This window comes from Hemiscyllium ocellatum, unplaced genomic scaffold (assembly GCF_020745735.1).
Source record: "Hemiscyllium ocellatum isolate sHemOce1 unplaced genomic scaffold, sHemOce1.pat.X.cur. scaffold_294_pat_ctg1, whole genome shotgun sequence".
In the NCBI taxonomy this organism is placed as follows: Eukaryota; Metazoa; Chordata; class Chondrichthyes; order Orectolobiformes; family Hemiscylliidae; genus Hemiscyllium; species Hemiscyllium ocellatum.
In genome coordinates, this window is record NW_026868258.1 from 137,196 (window position 1) to 155,269 (window position 18,074).

At 43.6% G+C, this 18,074-nt stretch overlaps 1 non-coding gene across 1 annotated transcript; it reads left to right on the forward strand.

Moving 5' to 3' along the window:
* The first annotated feature begins 17,589 nt into the window (after nt 1-17,589).
* Nucleotides 17,590-17,671, forward strand: trnaf-aaa (transfer RNA phenylalanine (anticodon AAA)). Its single transcript has one exon. It is a non-coding gene; the product is annotated as a tRNA-Phe (tRNA).
* The last annotated feature ends 403 nt before the right edge of the window (nt 17,672-18,074 follow it).

Here is an 18,074-nt window from a genome sequence, read left to right on the forward strand (position 1 = left end):
TGCCTTCATTATCTGTAAGGCCGCTGCAGGGCACAACAGAGACTTACGAGGGTGTTTCCAACTCTGTATAAAATGGAACTTCGTGGAATGATTGGTTAGGCTAGGATTATTCTCATCGAAACAAAGGAGGTAGAGGGGAGCTCTATAATAACATAACAACAATTATAAACTTTCAATATTCGTGGAATCTTGACAGGGTAGATACGGGCCGGTGGTTTGCCCTATGCTCTGAGTAGAGCACCAGAGGACATAATCTCAGAATTAGATATTGCCCATTTAATGCAGAACTAAGGAGTACTTTCTTTGCTCAGGGGCCAAAACATCTGTGGCACTTTTCAGCAACTGCTGTTGAGACTGTGTGGTTGGATATTTTCAAACTGTGCCAAATAGTTAATCAGAAAGATGATGAAACTTTGTCGAGGTAACTGAGCAGAATGTAGTTACGGATTATCAGATTAATCATGAGTTCGTTGAATGGTGGAGCAGACTCCATGGGCTGAATGACAAATTACCACTTGTTTAACATTTGGTCTAACGCCTTATTTTATTCATAAGTTCAGAATTGTGTGGGGATTGGATGAGCTGATAGTAAAGGTTTATTAAACTGATCGGAACGATCAGGAACAAGGCTCATAAGCTTAGGAAGAAGAAACGTGCTGTGACCTGGGGGCAACAAATGACTCTGGTCACAGCATAGGTGGCTGTGTACAGAAACTGTGATTGCAGGAGAAAGTTGGTGGACATTATAATGTTGGCAAGTCAGTGATCACATTGGATGATGGATTGTTGTATGATTCACTCACAGCAGAAATTTGTGAACGAATGATAAGTTCTTTCATTGGAGATGTTTCCTGTGTTTCCAATTCCGTGTGACTGGTTGAAATACAGAACAGGTCATTGCGTGAAGTATTAAGTTAACATAGTCATTACAACGCCACTGGATAAACTTGTGCTTCCAATCTCTTGTTATTTGTTTCTCTTTCTGTCGATGTAAATTCATGGAAAGACAAGATGAAATGTGGGGCGGAAAGAAAAATATGTTCCATCTCATGACACCAATTTAATGTACAACTGAATAGAATGACTGCTCTCACTCTTCATTTCGACTTGAATGTGGTGTCGATTATTCGTGAATCTGCCGTGCAGTGAACGGCAAGAACAAGATTCTCGATCCATTGTGTACCAGAGGTGTGACGTGCAAATAAAAACTGCTGGAGTGGTTTATGAACTTAGCAACCAGAGTATGACGTGAACCCGTGAATGTGGAGCACAGCGGTATAATAATCCACTACCATAATTGCTCAGTCTCCTATGCACATTTTGCAGAGAGGTGACATTTGAACTCATCACGGTTACATGTGGTGAAAGTCATGGATGAGAAATTTCCTGAGCGGAATCAAATCCACGCTGTTGAGTTTCTGCTTTCAACAGAATTATAATAACAACAAATTCCAACAAATAGAAATGTTTGCAGACTGAATAGCTGTCATTGATACATTCTGAGTCAGAACTGTGTCAGAATGAAACAGAGAACAAGAATTATCCGTCATATTCAAATCTACATGTGACTCATAATTTCTACAGTCACTTTCTCTCTCACGTGATGAAGCAGCCATGGAGAGGGAAATAAAGGCAATGTTGTCGATCAATGGCCTTTCGGATATGACTGAACCTAAATTGGGTTAAACCGCAAGAAACGCTATTTTGTTCGTTTCATTTCAATTTTGCTGCAACCTCACAATGTTCATTGTAATAATCGCAAGTGAATTAGATTTATCTCATTGGAACGATTAATTTTGTATTCAAATTTGCTCTGACTTTATTTCAGCTTAAGGATAATACTGCTGGGACAAACAGAGAGTTAAAGTGCAAAAGAAAACCCACCAGTTTTGTTGCTCGTTGCTTGGGCAGATTTCACTGAGTATTAAATGGATCAAACATCATGGTGTTTGTTCTCACATCCTGAACGCATGTGATGAAAGCAGGAAGTCGATCTCCAAGCAACTGGTCACTTCCTATTCATTCTGTAATATCTTCCCTTCCCAATAAATAAAAATCCACTCCGTTCCATTTACAATGTTTTAGGTGGAATATTATGCCAAATCTTTCAAAAAGGAAATTTTTTGGAACCGAATCTTATTCAGCTGCACACATTACAGAAACGTTTTTACATTTAAAGTCAATCAACTTAAACTTTGTTTCACCGCAACTTCCGACCGACTACACCCCACCCTTACACCTTTACCGAGCCACACGCTGTCTCTCTCCCTGTGAAATTTATTCCTTGCATGTCACCAAATGTGCCTTTCCAAATACTTTGAAAAACAAATTCTCGGAGTGACAGCGATTCTGTTCTCATCATTTCTTTGCCCTTCAAAGGTTTTATCAAAGGTATTGAATGCCTGACATCTAAATGTTTACTTACTTGAAAGAGGCAATTTTCCACCTAGTTACGGTGTCTAAACATTTCATAACCTTAAAAAAAAACCATTAAGTCTTCCTTGGTTCAAGGATAACTGTCCTCAATTTTCCAAGAAGACAAGTGAATAAAATCTCATCCTCAGTACACCCCCATCAGCATCTTCTCTACAGGCTTGACACCCCAGTAAACGCCATCGTTACCAATTCATAGAATCTCAGAATCCTACAGTGCACAAAGAGCATTTCAGTCAATCGAGCCGGCGTCGACTCTCTGAAGAGCATCTCACCCAGACCTAGCTCCCCTCCCTATTTCCTGCTATTTCACCTGAAGAAGGGGAATCCCTCCCCATGATGATGTCAAATAAACCTGTTGGAGTATAACTTGAAGTCCTGAGACTGACCTTATCCCCGCGTTACCCATAGCTAATTCACCTAACTTACTTAATTCGCTCCCTGGACACAAGAGGGCAATTTAACTTTGCCAATCAACCCAACCCTCCCTCTGAACAGCAGTGTGAATTACTGAGACAATGTTCCATCATACTGAGCAAATGCTGTATCATTTTCTAATGCTTTTATACCCTGGCAATAGCCTAATCAAAACAAATGAACCCAAATTCAATGTATCGAAATGCTACTCTGTCCTTTACAATTTCAATCGTGCTTCGGGAAATGTTTCTGCACTCATATTTTAATGTGTTTATGTTGTTTCTTACTCAGCTTCCTGCTTCTAATAAACATTTCAATCCAGAACAAGTCTGTCAAATGGTTTTCATTCCAACACAGTCACAAGATGAAGTTTGCAGAAGTCACGCGTTTGGCCGTTCACTGACACTCTGCCTCTCTGAGAGCTGCAGCCCTTCCCCACCTTTATTCAGGCAGCACTGTCCTTCGTGTGATATGCCCCATCGAGAATGGAAGGACAGGTATCAATACTCGCACTTGGGAATGGCGCGACAGTTTTAAAATGTTTACTCTGTCCCCAGTGGAAAATTGAGCCCTGTGACAGGCGTGGACACGAACTATTATACTACTGAGGACAGAAGTGTCAAAGGAGGCCCTTCAACCAAATGTGGCCACATTGTCAAAGACAACTGCCGAATGAACATTTCAGAATGCTTATCCCACAGCCTTTTATGTCTTGGCATCACAAGTTCACATCTGAATGTTGATTCAGGTTATAAGGGTTTCTGCCACTCTGAGCAATTCAGACAGTGTATTCCAAATTCCAACCACCCACTGGCTGAATAAAGCATTTTCGCACATCTTCTCAAATGTTTCTGTCTTTCTCCTGAAATCTCGGTCCCCTGCTGATCGACCCCTCCATCAATAGGAAACTCGTTCAGTCAACCCTGTCCATACCCTAACTCAATCATGTCTCCTCTACATCTCCTTTGCACTGCGACAAACACTCCACTCTGTCCTGTCTTTCTTCACAACCGAAACTCTTCATCCCAAACAATATCCCGGTAAATATCTCCTGCAAGATTCTCAGTGTGATCACATCCCTGCGATAATGTGACATGCAAAACTGCACACAAAACTCTTGCTTGAGCTTAATGGGCATTTGTTTTAAAATTTCTGGATTAGTATGAGGGCGATTCTGTCTAAGCAGAATTTATTACCCATTCCTAATTGCCCAGAAGGCAGTTGAAACTCAACCATATTGCTATGAGTCTGAAGTCACATGCAGCCCAGACCAAGTAAGGAAAACAAATTCCATCCCGAAATGACATGAGTGAAACAGATTGTTTTTTCAACAATTGTCAATGGATATATAGTAGTCATTAGATTCTTCCTTGCAGATACTTTTTTTAAATACAAATTTTAAATGATGGCATGGTGGGATTCAAGCCCGAGTACCCAGACTATTACCTCCGTCTCTGGAATATCAGTCCTATGAAATTATCACAAGACCAGACTCAAAAGCTGATTTTTTCCAATACAATCTCTTTTCCCCAAAACTGCCCTGGGTCTTTTCCATGAGCCTGATGCTCCAATTGGCTCTGGCCAATGTCTGTAAAAGCTGCTCCATGGGGATTGATTTCACAACTGCGGCATCGAAACAGATGAATTTGTTTGAAGGTCCTGATGTTTGTATTGGGGCACGTTCACCCAACAACAGTAACCGCAGCACAGACAGAAAAGCATCAATGTGGAAGAGAGTGATAGATTGTGCGTTGCCTCAGAGAAATAGTGGAAAGGGACGGAAAGGAGGTTAAATGATCGTGGGAAGGATCGACATCTCTGACAACGGGTGTGTTTGAATCCTGATATATGAAACTCAGAGATGTGAGAGTGCGCAATTTGAATGTAGAAAAATTAATTTCTTAGCATGTGTCACAAAAAGGACAACGGAGAGAACACTTTGTGCCGTGATTCGGTTTCAAGTCGAGGTTGCTGTGCTCACAATGCAAAATACCGACAACCACGATCACAGTAACCACAGAACAGGATGCTTGCAAGCAGCAATACCTATACCAGGCGAGGAAATGTTCGGAAGAGCAGCAAATGTACAATATCAGTACTCAGCGAACAGTGACAGACATGTGGGAACTCAGAATGAGCTGAATCTTTCAGATCGATGTCCTCAGAAGCTGTGGAGTTCCCTTGAATGAGAATGCTGAAAACTGAGATTGATCGATTTCGAAATAAACATCAAAGACTCGGGGAACAGTACAGGATATTGTTGAAATGGATGTTTCAATAGCATTTTAGCTTAACATCGGCACAGCCTCCCAGTTCCAACCGGAAATGGGGATGGGAATGAGTGCACGGATTTACTCTCTGGCTCCAGTGATGCAATAGGCGAGCGTGCGGTCCTTCTATGATGGTATAGAGGCGCAAGAAATTCCTCGGTTGAGTGTGCTCCTGCTCAAGGAATGGTTGTCCCCCTTTAGACTATCATAGCGATTTCTGGTGCATCTTTCTACGACAGCTGAGTGGCACAACGGGAACGTGTTGAGCCCTTAGCTTTGCAATGGTGGGTTTAAAAGATGATTTTGCTATTTAGATCTGTGTTTCCGACACTGGTCGTGGCAGCTACATTTGCTTGCATCAGCTCAGTATCAGTTTCTTCCACACAGTCAAGACTTCATTCTGGAGAAGGTGGTGTTGGGGTGATATTTTAAATTAGTCATTCTTGGCGACTGGAACACGGAAAGGATGATGTTTAAGTTCGATGAATAAAACCTAAAATGCAAGCCTGACCTCAGGAACAGAGATCATGACTTTAATTTCCTTCAATCCCATTCGTTCATGTCCCTTATGCAGGGGATTCTACCATCTTCCCCCAGTCCGGCCTACGAGAGACTCCATGACCAGACAAAACATGAGCTGACCCACAATTCAAGAATCCCTCCCGTGTGTGGAAGCAGGCTAGTCGGACCTTCCAGTCCACACATCCATCCGAAGCGCATCCCACCAGACCCCACGGTATTCCCTATCCCATAAGCCTGCATTTCCCGCTGTTGATCCCTTTAACTGGCACATCTTTGGTCAGAGGGAGAAATAAAAATACAAACACGCAGAGAAGGTGCAGACTGCCCACAGACAGACACCCGAGGCTGGGATCGCACCCGTGTATGTGGTGTAGCCAGGCAGCAATGAACGAGGGGCGAAGAATAAATGTTGTCCTGACCCGTGATACTCACACCCTGTGGGTGAATGAGAAAAAATGAAAACACATTAACAACATGGAAAACAGGATTTGTATGTGTGTGGACACAATTTGAAAGGATCGTTCACCCTCGATAGAAAAAGGACTCTGATACCACAGAGAAAGTAGGACAATATGGGAACTGCTGGAAAGGATGCAATTACCTACAGGAATGGAAACTCATTTAATCAGTAACACTGGGGAGAGACCGTTCACGTGTCCCGTGTGTGGGAAGGGATCACTGAGCAAAACCACCTCCGGAGACTCCAGCAGGATTACATATCCCATCAGGTATTCGATTATGCTGTCAATGCTGCTGTTAATCCCAACCAGCTGCCTGCTCCATAGGGTCAGTCAGAGAGCCGTACAGTATGAAGACATATAGGCACGTCAGTCCAACCAATCAATGCTGAACATACTGCCAAACTAATCTAGACCCATCTGCCTCCCCCTGTACCCGTTGAGTGGTTATAATGCCCTTATAGTTTTATTACTGTGTTGTTAATCCAAAAACCCAGGTAATATTTTGGGTACAAAGGGTTCAGGTCCTGGCATGACAGATAATGGAGTTTGAATTCAGCAAGCACCTGGAATTGAAGAGTCTCATAATGACCAGAATCAGTTGTGTGGAAAATCCCATCTGATTCACTCATGCCAGTTCGGGAAGCAAACTGTCATATTCATCAGCTCTGTCACACAGGAGACTCCAGATGGATAATACCGTGGTTTATTCTTAAATGTCCTCTGGGAAATAACTGATTTACTTCCAAAATCCCACTTTCCCAATCATGTTTGGAATCAATTGTCCATTAAATGTTGCAAACGTACCCTCATCCATCACTTCCTCAGCAAGTTAATTGCACACGTAAAACACCTTCCCTAAAACAGCCTCACATGACTTACTTTTTTCAACAAATCTCTCTCTTTTCAACGTAAACATATGCCCTCTCGCCTTGAAATTCCCATCCTGGGAAAAGGCAGCCATCGTTAACTCCAAACTTCCTCTCAATACTTCATAAACTTCTGTCAGGTCGCTGTTCAAACCCCAAACCGAGAGTGAAAACAGTCTCAACTTGGAGAAAGTGAGAACTGCAGATGAGAGATCAGAGTCGTGAGTGTTGTGCTGGGAAAGGACAGAAGTCAGGCAGCATCTGAGGAGCTGGAGAATCGACATTTCGGGGAAGAGCCTGATGAACAACACTTGCGCAAAAAAATACTCTCCAGCTCCTCGGATGCTGCCTTACCTGTTGTGGTTTTCCAGCACCCCGATCTCGAATCTGAAAATAGACTCAGCCTATCCAGCCTTTCATTATAACTCAAACCTTCCACATATGGCAACATGCGTGTATACCTTTTCTGAACCTACTCCAACTGAGTAATATCATTTCTACAACTGGGCGACCAGATCTGGACATAATATTCCAGAAGAGGCCTCATCAATGTCCTACAATTCTTCAACATAACGTCCCAATGACGATACACAAAGGACTGAGCAATGAAGGGAAGTATGTTAAATGCCTTTGAACCATCTTGTCTGTAGGTGATGCAAACTACAAGGAATTATGCACCTGCACCCCGAGCTTCCGTGTTCTCCAACACTATGCAAAGCCCTACTCTTGTTGTTGTACCAAAATGCAATACCTTCCATTTATCCAGATTGAATTCCATGTTACATTTTGCAGTCCAACGACTCATTGGATTAAGATCCTTTTGAAAGTTAGATAATCTTCCTCACGATCTACAATTCTGGCTTCGCTTGCAAACCTACGAAGCATGCCTGCAGGGAGTTCCACTGTTTTCTCATATAGATCAATGATTCGTATTTACTTGCACATATTTATTGATTTCGCAATGTGCAGATCATACAACAATTAGTCATGCAATTAACCATGAGGAAGAAAGCCGCAGACTGCAGGAAGATATTAAACAATTGGAAATGAAAATGGTGAAAGCAATTCATTCCAGGCAAGTTGGTGATTGTGAAGGAAGTTCAAACTTCAAACCAGCCGATCACGCTCCAGTTGTGGCACTCAGCCGTCTCAGCAAGATGCACTGTAGATTGCTATAAACAGGAATAAAAATTCCCTTTGACCAGGAACGCTCCCAACCGCGGAACTGCTTTCACCTCTTAACCGTCATAGAAATACCGTGCATTCACCAGTTGCATCACTGGAGCCCTCGAGTATCTGTGACTTCGTTCCCATCTCGACTTCTAGTTGGATCTTCGCCACTGCGCCACTCAATTCCTCTAATTCTGCGGCTGGGAATTGCGACTATGTGGCAGCAGTGGTTACTGCCTTGTGGGGGGGAAACTGGTGAAGCAGCCGATGTTGAACTGCATTACACTTGAAGCATACATTTCAATAACACCTGCACTGTCCCCGGAGTCTTTGATGTTTTGAAGAAATCTATTTATCTCAGCCTTCGGCGTATTAATGATGGAATCACCATAGCCACAGGGGGAACTGATATTAAACGGTCAGCCCATTCTGAGTTCCCACATATCTGCTACTGTTCGCTTAGCACTGAAATTGTGCATTTCGTGCGCTGCCTAACATTTCCTATGATACTGTACTTATTGCGCAAACTCTCTGTGTCCGCCTGTGGAATGACGTGATCGTATACTGGTTCGTACTCTGCGTTGTGGCCGTAGCAACCTTGGTTCGAATCCAAGTCTCTGCAGTAGTTCTTCTATCTGCCCCAGTCTTTATGAAGCACAAAGGAATCTGTTGTTCTAAGATGGTAATTTTCTCCAAGTTGATTATCTTTTCCCTACAAGTTCTGCTCGCGCACATCTCTATATTTCATATGTCAGAATTCAAATCCACCCGTTCTCAGAGATTTCACTCCCTCCTTCGATCACTAACTGAACTTTCCATCCCACACCCAATGGTGTTGCACTATGGAGTACAAAGTAAAAAATCACACAACACCAGGTTAGAGTCGAACAGGTTTAACTGAGCACGAGTTTTCGGAGCGCTGCTCTTTCATCATGTGGTTGTGGAGTCATTTCCTATTTCATTAAGACACAGCAGAATCTAACACAGACTCTCACATTGATACTGTTCACTCTGTGCTTCTGCGGTCACTGTGGCTGGGTGAACGTGCTCCAACCCCCATCGGGACCTGCAGACCAGTTGATCCACTTGGTTACCACTGTTGTGAGGCCAGTCCTCAGATAACCGCTTTCACTGATATGGATTTGCGATTATTGGGGGTCAAGCTCAGGAAAATGACACAGGAAAAGCGACTTCATTGAGAAAGATTAGTTTCACGGGTTTTTTGAAATGGCTGAACACTATTACCACTGGACTGTTAACTCAGATACCAAGCAAATGAACCAGGGCCCCGGGTTTGACTCCAACCATGCCAGGTGTTAGAATTGAGATTCAATAAATATCTGGAATTACGAATCTAATAACACCTATAAATACATGGTCAATTGTTGAAAAAACAGATCCATCGGGTTCACTGACGTCATTTGAGGGAGGAACCTGCTATTCTACCTGGTCGGGCCTCGATGTAACTCCAGACTCACCGTGAGTCTCAACTGCTGGCTGTGCAATTAGGGATCGCAATCAATACTGCCGAATCAGCGACGTCCTCATACTGTAACAGAATGAAAAATGAAAGTTAATTCGGCTCTAGCTAGATTACTGTGTGCAGTTCTGCAATTCACAGTGTAGCAATGATGTGATCGCACTGGGAACGTTGCAGGAGAGATTCAATGTGATATTGTCTGGGCTGAAGAGTTTCAGTTATGAGGAGAGATTGGACAGACTGGGGTTGTTTGTCACCGAGCAGAGGAGATTGGAGAAGACATGACTGAGATGTTCAAAATAATGAGGGATATGGATAGGATAGACTGAAAGAAGAGCTTGTTATTGATGGAGGGATCGAACAGCGGGGCCAACAAATTTGAGGAAAAGTCAGAAAGTTTTGAGTAGATGTGCAGAAAGGGTCAGAGAGGTGGAAACCCTTCCAACTTGAAAAAAATGAGATGTTAATTTGCGATGCCTAAACATAGAAGACTATGCGCTAAACAATGGAAAACTTGATTCAGGTTGTTAAACAGTTGTGTTGGACAAATGCGGCGACAACAGGCTGAAGGGCTTCCTTCGATGTTGTTATCCTCCACAGTATCGTGGTTAGTGTCCCCGCCTGTCACAGGGCTCAATCCTCCGCTACGGCATCGTAAAGCTTTTAAACCTGTGGCTCTGTTCCCCAGTGAAGATTATGAATGCCTGGAATCCCATTCTCGGTGGGACGTGTCACAGGAAGGTCAGTGCTGTCTGAATCAGCGTGGGGAAGGACTTCAGCTTCTGGGGAGAGAGAGTGTCAGTGAAAGTGCAAACACGTACTTCTGCAAACTGCACATTGTATCTGTGTTGCAATGAAAACCATTATATAGAGTTCTTCCTCACTGATGTGTTTATTTAAATCAGGAATCTGAGGAAGAAAACAGAGTAAACCCATTCAGATCTGAGTGCAGAAACATTTCCAGCAGAACAAATGAGTTTGTACAGCGTAGAACCGCGTTTGAATGCATTGAATTGGTGTTGATGGGCGCAGCTTGATTTCACCCGGCTGAGTTACCAGTGTGTAAATGATACAGATCGTATTCAATGTGATGGTACATTTGCTCAGTGGTTCGAACTACAGTTAAGTCTGTAGGTTTGGTGGATTGGCCATGTTAAATTGTGCTGGTGTGTCCAGGGAGTAAATTCAGGAAGTTGAGTGAATTAACCATGGGTAACGCAGTGATAAGGTCAGCAGGCATACGATGCCAGATTTTATTCCAGTGGGTTTATTTGAAATCACTCGCCAGAGGCCTGCGGGGATAGAGACGGTAACTAGGTCTGGTTGAGATGCTGTTCAGAGTGTCCCTACAGATTCAATTGGCTGAATTGTACTTTCCGCATTGTAGGGAACCTGTGATTCTCTCAGAGAGGACACTGCGGCGTTTACTGGGCGGCTAAGGCATTAGAGACGAAGCTGACGGCGTTTAGTGGAGATGGAATTTTATTTATTTGTGTGTTAGAAAATTTGAAACTGAACCAAGGAAAACCGAATGGAAATTTTGCACAGCAATTGAGGTTTGGATAGAGTAAATAGGTGGTAAATTCACTCTTTCAAGTTCGTAAATTTCTGAACGTCAGGCTTTCAAAACCATCAATGTCGGCACAAAGAAATAATGGGAACAGAATTTCTGTCACTCAGAGAATCCGTTTCCAAAATATTTGGAAAGGCATATTTAGAGACATACAAGCAATGAGTTTCACCAGGAGAGAGACAGCCTGTGGCCAGGTAAGAGTGTAAAAGTGGGGTGTGGGGAGTGGAAGGTGCGAGGAAACAATGTCTAATTTGGACGACTTTAGCTGTAAAGATATATCAGAAAGTATGCAGCTGAAAAGGATTCAGCAAAAACTCAGAGTTTTGAAACATTTCCGTTCATATTCCACATGAAGCATTGTAAATGGAACTAAGCAGATTTTGAATATTTTCAAGGAAAGATATTCCATAATGAATAGGAAGTGACTCGTCTCTTGGAGATCGATTTCCTCCTTTAATCCCATGATTTAAAGATGAGAGGACAACCGCCATGATATTGGTTCATTTGAGCTTTTCTTTATTCTTGAAGTTGAAATAAATTCGGAGCAAAATTGAATGCAACATTAAACGTTCCAATGATATAAATCCAATTCACTTCCGAGCATTACAAGGAACAGAGTGAGGTTGCAGCAAAATTAATAAAATGAAATGAACAAAACAGCATTTCCGGGAATTTTACCCAGTTCAGGTGCAGCCACATGAGAAAGACCATCGGGCTAAAACATCACCTTCACTTCTCTCTCCATATATACTTCTTCACGTGAGAGAGAAACTGTCTGAAGAAATTATGCGTCAAGACTAAATGTGCGTGTGAATGTGAGGGGAATTTCATGTTTGTTGGTTCATTCTGAGACAGTTCCGACTCGGAATGAATCAAGGACAGGTATTCCTTCCAAGGACGTGGATTTTGCTGGTATTATTATTCCGTTGAAAGCAGAAACATAATGGTGTCCATTCGATTCCGCTCAGGGAATTTCTGATCCCCAAGGTGCACCATATGTAATCTTGATGTAGTCACATGTGAGCCCCTTTGCAATGGGCTGAAGTGGCCCAGAGGTTAAGGCGACGGGTTGCTCTTCCATTGTGCGTATGTGTACTTCAATCCTACTTTGGCTGTTACTTATATCAAACGCAGCTGTGGTTTCCCTTTGTGCCTCGCATCTTTAATACACACTGGATGGAGAATCTTGCTCTTGCCCTTCATTGCACCGGAGATTTGTGATAAATCGATACCACATTAAGGTCAAAATAAAGCAATATTATCCTGTTGCAAGTTAAATTGGGATAATGAAAAGGAGTGCAACATTTCTTTCCTCCTTTCATTCCATCTTGGCTTTCTCTGAATTTACATCGCATGAAAGAGAAACAAGTAAGGAGAGATCGAGAGCAATAGTTTATCCAGTGGGATTGTGAATGAGTATTTTGGTGTAACACTCCACACAAAGGTCTGATCAATATTTCAAATAATCGATTGGAATTGGAACAGCAGAAAACTTCTCCAATGAAACAAACCTTTCATTCTTTCACAAATTACTGCTGTGTGAATCACACCGTGAACCATCATCCAGCATGAGCACCAAGTTGCCAACAAAATTAGATCCACCAATTTTCTTTAGCAGTCATAGCTTCTGCACATACCCATCTGTGGTGTGCCCAGTGTCATTTGTTGTCTACAGGCCATGGCACATTTCTTGTTCACGAGCTTATGATCCTAGTTCCTGACCCATCTGATCAGTTTGAGAAACCTTTTCTATCACTACATCCAATCCCCTCAGAATTCTAAACTTTTCAATAAAATAATACGTTCGACCAAATTATGTAGGATTGGAAGTCGGCCATTCGATCCATCGATTCTGCTCCACCATTCAACGAACTCAGGGCTGATCTGGTAATCATCAACTCCATTTTCCTGCATTGCCTCGACAAAGCTTCATCGTCTTTCTGATTAAATACCTGTCTGGCACAGTTTGAAAATACACAACGACTCAGCGTCAACAGTAGTTTCGGGTAGGAGTTCCACCGATTCATTGGCCCCTGAGCATAGAAATTACGCCTAATTTCTGAATTAAATTGGCAATCATTAATTCTGAGTTCATGTCCTATGATGCTCCTTATACCAGAGGGTAAACCACTGCTCATATCTACCCTGTCCAGATCCCATGAATATTGAACGTTTATAAATGTTATTATGTGATTATAGAGTTCCCCTCCGCCTCCTGTTTCAAGGAGAATAATCCCAGCCTAACCAATCATTCCATGAAGCTCCATATTCTCCAGTGTTGACAACATGTTCGTAAATCCCTGCTGTCCCCTGCAGCGTCCTTACATATTATTACGGCAGGTGGAGAAATTTCTGTGAGGCAACGGTTGAAATTTCAAGCATAGAAGGGCAGTGGAACTTGAAATCAGACAGCGACTGGAATCAGATTGGTCCACACAAGGATGAAATACAGTAACGATAAATCTGACAAATGAGAATCTGATCATACCCCATTGACAATCAATGGCTTTACTGTCACCTAATTCCCCTGTGTCATCATCCACGGAGCTAGTATTTAGGTAAAACGGATTGAGACTGGCTATATAAAAAATTTGACAGCATACACATGTCTGTTGGTAAACATTTTTGACTATAAACTCAACTCATTGCTCCGTGAATCCTACACCGTTTGCAAGGCACAAATGGGATGTGGGACAGAACTCTGTCCATTTGCCTCGATGGATGTAACTTCAATTATACTTAACGTACTGGACACCATCCACGACAATGCAGTCAATTAATTGTACGCTATTTAATACCTGAATATTTATTCACTTCACCGCTGAGGCACAATTACAGCAGAGTGCACCAAATACACGATGCACTGGAGTAGGTCATCCTGGCATTTTTGACAGCACTTCAAAGCTCAACAGCTGTACTGACGATAAGGACAAGGTTGCAAGATGCAACGAAACACCACCATTTTCAAGTTCCCCTCCAAGGCCCATAGCACCCTGACTTGGAAATGAATCAGTGATAAACTCATTGAGTGGTGAAGCAGTCTTGATGGGCAAAGGTTCATACTTCAGCCCCCCATCTTTTATCTTAAATTTAGTAAATGTTGATTTATGCGGTGACCAGAGTTGGGCTCAGTCCTTCAGCTATCCCTAAACTGGTGATTGCTAAAGTTCTACTATTATTCACAGCCTCTGGCCAACAATAGATAATGTCCAAAAATCCTCTTAATAAACTGATTCCCCTCAAGATGAAAGTAGTGCTGGAGAAGCACAGCAGGTCCGGCATCAGCTGAGGAAAAATCAATGTTTCAGGCAAAAGGCCGTCATCAGGAATGAGACTGGGAGCATATGGGACGGAGAGATAAATGGGAGGGGGTTGGATCTGTGGAGAAGGTAGCTGAGGGTGCAGTAGGTGGATGGAGGAAGGGGCGAAGGGGAAATATCAGAGCCGAGGGTGGAGCAGATAGGTGGGAATGAAGATACACAGGTGGGACAGGTCAGGAGGACGGTGCTGAGCTGGAAGGTTAGAACTGGAGTAAGATGAGGGAGTGGGCTTGAGGAAACTGAGTAAGTCCACATTGATGCCGTGGGGTTGAAGGGTCCCGAGGAAGAAGATGAGGCGTTCTTCCTCCAGGCGTCAGGTGCTAAGGGCGTGTTGATGGAGGTGGGCCAGGACCTGCATGTCCTCGGGAGAGTGGGAGGGGGAGTTGAAATCTTTGACCATGGGGCAGTGGAGTTGATTCTTGCAGTAGTCTTGGATATCATCTCTGAAGTGCTCTGTCAGAAGACATCTGTTCTCCCCTATTTAGAGGAGACCGCATCTGGAGCAGCAGATACAACAAATGACATGTGTGGAACTGCAGGTCAACCTTTGATGGATGTGGAAGGCTCCATTGGAACCTTGGACAAAGGTGAGGGGGTAATGTGGGCGCAGATTTTGCAATTCCTGCGGTGGCAGAGGATGGTGCCGGGTAGGAATTGACGCCCATCGGAGGGCGTGGACTTGATTAGGGAATCACGGAGGCAAAGGTCTTTGATGAAAGTGGATAGGTTTGTGGAGGGAACTATATCCCTGGTGGTGGGGTCAATTTACAGGTGGCAAAAATGTCGGTGGATGATGTGATTTATGCAGAGGTGGGTGGAATGGAAGATGTTTGGTGGTGTGGGGTTCATGGATAGAGGTGCGGGACATGGATGAGATGCGTTAGAGGGCATCTTCAACCACTTGGGAAGGGAAGTTCCGGTCTAAAAGAAGGAGGCCATCTGGTGTGTTCTATGGTGGAATACGACGCATTTCTCTGTTGGAATGCAAGCAATGTACGCTGGATTAGAGTGTTTAGTGGAGCAAGAGACTGATGTGGAGACGATGTGAACAAAAGCAGTTCTTACTGTCAAAGTAACAAAATACCGCTGTGTTAAGGAAAATCTCTGAGATTCACCAGCCTCTCACTGACAGCACCAGCGCCGCCCCCTCTGAACCAGTCCTCAGTGGAGGTGAATGGACGCTCTGGGAAAATTTCACGAAATATGGTCAGTCGGAGCAAAAGTAAGGAAGTCGTTCGTTTCTGCAGTGTTTTCAAGATGTCAATTACCCTGGTTAACAACGAGCTATTGGAAAAAGAAACGTGAAACGTAGAATGTCTTCACCTTTCAGTGCTGCGTGCCACAGAGCCGCAGCGCGGCCAGCTGAGGCTTGTTTCTGTAGTGTAGTGGTCATCACGTTCGCCTAACACGCGAAAAGTCCCCAGTTCGAAACTGCTTTGTTCTTGAATTGCAGCCTTTGACACGGACAAGAACGGAGCTTTCTTGCTTGCTTTCCCATCTGCAAACCTGCCTTCGAAATTGAACGAATAAATCTGTGCGAAAAGTAATGCAATTCCATTAAATTAGCGTGCAAAGCATTGTAAAGGTTTTCTCCAACCTGGTTTGATCATATGCCATTCTGTTTGAGAGTGTAGTTACTGCGTTCTGATCATTCCACGAAAATCAGTACCACATTTGCATTCCTTGCTCAGGCGGACTGGTTCAAAGACAGGGAAGAAACTGATGCGCTGCTGTCACAGCGCACCACGGATTCCTGAACTAGTCTGTCTGTCAAATGCACGCCACTGTCGTCTCTGCAAGGCGTCAGTTGGAAGCTCTCTGTCGTTATTCAACGTGCGAGAATTGGCAGCAGAGGTGCTGAATCATGGTTTGGAGCATTTCGCACGTTAGTGACACATTCAATCAGCAACAGCAATGAAAGAAATTACACTCTCAGAGGAACCTCTGGACCTGTGCTTTCATAGCGTTGCCCGTATTAAGGTGAGCCCGGAGATCTAAGCCATGCTGGAATTGAAACGGAGGAATTGACAGAGAGACTACAGAATGACATCGCATCCTTTTGGTTTTCTTTAAATCACTGATGAGCAGGAAACTGTAAACGGGGAGAGCGAGTGGGAAAGTGAGGCAGTTGCAGCTCTGGTGAAACTCCTTCTTTGTGAGTCACTCTGCAACAAAAGGCGTGAAGGTGACTCAGGCGTGAGAGCTCTTCACATCGAGAACAAAAAGCACTCAAGGGCAGTTAGCACCTCTCCCGGAGTGGGGGTGGAGTGAGATAATTACCTTTTGACTTCAGTTACTATGTTCAGCAACTGCCTTTTAAAGTGAGGTGAACAGAAACTGCATTTCTAATAAGCACCATGGAATTTAGCAAGATTTATTGAGTCGATTCCCACGCAGGTTTCCAACTCAGTCGGAATCGATGTGGCTCATGTCCAGGTGTGAACATCCCTGCAGCCAATTGCACGGTTAAGGTAAAAGGCAAGGAAAGTGGCATCTCGAACTGGCCCCGAGCTCAGAGCATCCTCACACTGTGATCTGTCGTTCTTGGACTGTAATGGTACCTCCGGTTTTAGGGTGGAGAACATTCTTTGGGACTCTTATTCTGCAAAACAGACACAGTCACTGAATCTATGCTGCACGGTATGATGTGGAACACGGCCTGCTCAGCTTTGTGTATTTTCCCTGTAGTCCGGTGTGTTTCATGTTCCGTGTAAACGTGAAAGTTGTCCTGTTTCGAGCAATGGGTGAAATCATTTAGCAGGTAAGAATCGAAATTGCAGTAGTGTCAAGCAGTTCATGGTTATTTGACCAAATCATAAGCGAACATGTATTCTCACGCACTCACAGATTCATTTGTAGCTGAAAAGAGTCTGAGAAGATAGCCTCAGCTTACTATTGATTTTGATCCGGATTGATGGGCTATCATTATCTGCTGCGAAATTGATATTGTAGCCGGGCACATCCACGCAGCCGTGCGAGTCCGAGAGGGATCATGGAACCCTTCTCACGTGACTTTCCATCTGTTATCATGCAGGAGCTCAATTAGAAATGCAAGAAGATGGGGAAATGGCGCCCCTGGTAGTGTGGCCGAGCGGTTTAAGGCGCTGGATTAAAGCTCCAGTCTCGACAGGGGCGTGGGTTCGAATCCCGCCACTTCCATATCAACTGCAACGGCACAGCTGGTTGAAATGCTGTTTCTACCCCTGATGTACTTCTGTTCAGAACAAAATTTGATTTGCTTCCCGGGTAATTAACTCTGGAGTGGGAAAGTGCCAGTTTGTCTCTGCTGATGATCGTGTTCGCCTCCTGCGTGGAAAGTTGCAAACAGCTCTACTGTTGCTTTATGTTCCAAGCATGTGGAGATTTTACTGGAACAGAATGGAGACTGCTATTTCATCGCTGTTGTGAAACGAAGTCCTGCGGTAAGTCGATTCATCGTTATTTGGCTTTCTGGAGAATGGGAAAATTGTTCCGATGAATTTTGATGTCATATGTTATTGAATTTCTCCAACTTCCTTCGTTTCCGTCCCGGAGACACCGGAAGGGAAAGGTAATCTAACCG